Source organism: Glycine max, chromosome 9 (genome assembly GCF_000004515.6).
Source record: "Glycine max cultivar Williams 82 chromosome 9, Glycine_max_v4.0, whole genome shotgun sequence".
Taxonomy (NCBI): domain Eukaryota; kingdom Viridiplantae; phylum Streptophyta; class Magnoliopsida; order Fabales; family Fabaceae; genus Glycine; species Glycine max.
Window position 1 is genome coordinate 44,970,612 of NC_038245.2, and position 3,894 is coordinate 44,974,505.

Consider the following 3,894-nt stretch of genomic DNA (forward strand, 5'->3'; position numbering starts at 1 on the left):
TATTTTCCATTTTATACTTTATTTAGTATGTGTTTATTTACAAAATTAATGTTTTATAAATTAGACAGTCGATCAATATACTGTGTTGGTTGGTCACTGATTAAAAAGTGTGTTGATATATAGTTGAATAACATGAATGAGATATAAGATGAATTAAATAATTAAAGGGAGAGAATAAAAAAGATCACAAATTTGATTCTTTTTTTGATAAAACTAACATTTTAACAAATTAACATTTACTTATAAAATAAAAGAGTTGAATAGCATGAATAAAATAATGTTTAAAGTGTGTATTAATTGTTCATGCATTTACTAAATAATTATTGTGGTCTAGACGTCTAGTGGTAATTTGTAATGTTGAACCTGTCGTAGGTCGCATGAAGCAGTGCATTTTCTGCTTAAATGCTGCAACATTTTAGAGCTAGCTGCACACAAAGTCATATATTTAATACTCCATTTTGTCTTATATTATAATAAATAAGTATCTAATTCATTCAAATTAATAAAATTAGTTAAAATAATTTATTTTAATTAATATTTTTAAAATTTTAAATTTTATTCTAAAATATTCATAAAATTAATTGGTTTAAATGGTGGTTAGATATAATGACATTACTCACATAATTTAAGGAATTATTTTTTTAAGCGATGAGTATTAGTCATATTACTAATAGTTCAATAAATACATATACTTTTATTAAAAATTCGTGAATAGACATCACAATATATTAAAAGTATAAAAGGAAATTAAGGGTTAATACATTTGAAAGTAACCATATTTTTCTTATAGTTATGAATAAAAAATACTGTCATTTTTTTCTTATACAAAAGAATAGAGGTAGTGTGGTTTTAGTATGATTTCTTCTATATTCTTGCATCCTTTTGTATTTATCAAGTTAATTTTTACAAGTAGTTTAAGAAATTATTTTTATTTAAATCCTTTTAAAAAAGAAATTAAATATCAAACCACACAATTAAAAGTTTCTCCAATTACACAACGATTTAAATATTTGTGTATCTCCACTAAGTTTGCATTGTGTATGTGCACCATATTTATATATAACAAAAACTTTTTCCCATTGTAGTAAATACACAATGGAAATAAGTTTTTATTGTGTATAATTTCTATACACAACTGTTAACAGATTGACAAGTATATCAATTTTATCATAAGTAATAAAGATTAAAATAGAAGTTCAAGTGTCGAATCCACATAAATTTTGGTTATACTTAAGTGATGCAACCTTAATTATTAAGCAATGAGAAGAAAGAGAATAAGATAGAGACAAAGAATTGTAAATGTGAAATTTGGAAAAAGACAAAGAACGAGAAGAAAGATAACAAGAAAAATAAACAATTTAAATACAAAAAAAAGATGGAATAATAAACAAGAAGAAAACAAAGATAATTAAAAGATGATATCAGAATGCAATTATGTTGGAGCATAACATGCCTTATTTGCCTAAGATGTATAATTTTAGATTTTTCTCCACCAATTTGGTGAATTTTTTCTACCTACATCTATTAATATGCTCAACCCGGATCCCTCACAATGAAAAGCCTAATTTATGTATTCTCTCTCCCAAATCTCTTTGCAAAGATGAAATCATAAACAACATTAAGTACAAAGATGTATTCAGAGGCACAACAAAGTCACTTTATCCCTAGCAATGCAATGTTGAGATGCGTTTTCCCAATTTCTTTAGACATTAGCATTTCCCAATGAATAACCCCTAAAACTAATGCATGTAAGACCTTCCTTATATTTCTATTAAAGATTATCCTCTTCCGAGCTACTAACCCCTAAAGATGATGCAAGAATGAATGATACATGAAATTAAAATAAGAAAGGATAATAGGAAAAAAAATACCTGATTGCATTGATAGATATGAAGCATTATAATACATCTGCTAGCCTTTTAGGCTTGTTAGGCCCTAACTAAGGGGGGATTTAGCCTCCCATTGTCATAAGAGACTTTTACACTTTAGGGGGTTGATGTGAATGGAAGAAGATGATGGATGACTAAAGAGAAAGGATTTCCCCTAAGGGATAGATCCAGTGTGTGGCTTCTTTTTCTTCTGTTTCCTCCTCTTTATACAGGTACTAGGTAGCTTACTTTTTACGTTGACTTTGCGCTTAGTGCGGACTTTCGCGCTAAGCGCGCATTTGGGCTTTTTCGTGGGCCTTTTTCGCGCTAAGCGTGTGTAGCGCACTGAGCGAGAATACACGCTAGGCCGGTCTTGCACGCTAAGCGGGCTTTCTAATTCTTCCAATTTTTCTTCAAGGCTTTTTCTTCCAGTTTTTTCATCAATTTTTCCTCTAAAGCACTTAAAATCTTCTTCTCTTGAATTTTGCTAATAAAAAATAGCAAAGATGTTAATTTCTTCATTATTTCATTAAAAACAATAATAAAATAAAGAAATTACACCCACTTATTAATCCAAATTGATTATCAAATTAACTTATATTTCGCAGTTATTAATAACATAAACTTTTTTTGTTGTGCATTTATTTAAAATACACAACAAAGTTGTTTGCATGGTGAGGGGGTATTTTTGTCATAATAAATAATTCCAACATGGAGATTTAAATAGCAATGAGGGAAGTTCCAATAGCAATCCCCTTCATCCCCTTTCGCAGTCTTACGCCCTAAACGTTGACATTCTTAGAGGCATTTTCTTCTTGCACCCATCCTTTTTCTTCTACACCCAATAGATTTTTGACAATTCTAACATTGTCCTTACGTATGGGTCATAAGGATTTGCAATCCATATGGACCCATACGAATTCGCAATCCGAATTGACCTATACAGATTACGAATAATCGTATGAGCCCATACAGATTGACAATCCAGATGGATTCATACAGATTGTCAATTCGTATGACCCATACGTAAGGACAATATTAAAATTGTTAAAAATCTGCAGGGTGTAGAAGAAAAGGCCTTCTTTGATCATGCATGCACCATAGCCCAATCAGACCATATCTTTTAAGGAAGTTAGTATTGGTTCCTACAAACATTGTTTTTGGCTCCTATAAAACTTCAAATTCCCTAGAAAATACTATTTTACCATTCTATTCAAACACTTCATCCCTCATTCTCCCCTTCCTTTTAATCGTGCCCTCCTTCTCCTCACTCTCTTTTAAATACACAACGAAAACACAATTGTGTTATAATCTTTGTTGAGATACACAACGAAATTATATTTCTGATTTGTATTTTAAAACCAAAAATAAATATACAACGAAAACACAATTTTATTATAATCTCGTTGAGACACACAAAAAAATTGTATTTCTGTTGTTTTTTTAATAATTTTTTTATTAATAATAAATGCAATTACCTTTTTTAAAGTAATCAAATTAATTGTGATATAATTTATCATTTTTAATAGTATTCAATATTTTTTTTAATTAAAATTAAATTAATTGGATTCAAGTTATCATTTATAAAGATAATCAAATTGATTATTATAAGAATTACCTTTATCAATCGCAATTAAATTAATTCATGATATTATTTTGGTTACAATTAAAAAGAGTAATTTATGACATCATTAAATTAAATTCAAATAAAAAAATATAATTTACGTAACAATTAATTTGATTACTATTAAAAAAGGTATTGTGCGATGTCAATAATATAATTTGTATCAAAATTAATTCACATAAAAAAGTAACTTAATTCTACAATTAATTTTTCAACAAAAAATACCTAACAAAAATATGTTTTCGTTGTATAAAAAGCGGGTACGAAAAAATTACACAATGGAAATGTGTTTCCGTTTTGGATTTTGTACATGGAAACATATTTTTGTTGTGTAATTTTTTTACATCCCCTTTTATACAATGAAAACATATTTTTGTTGTTATATCTGAGTCATACATAAAA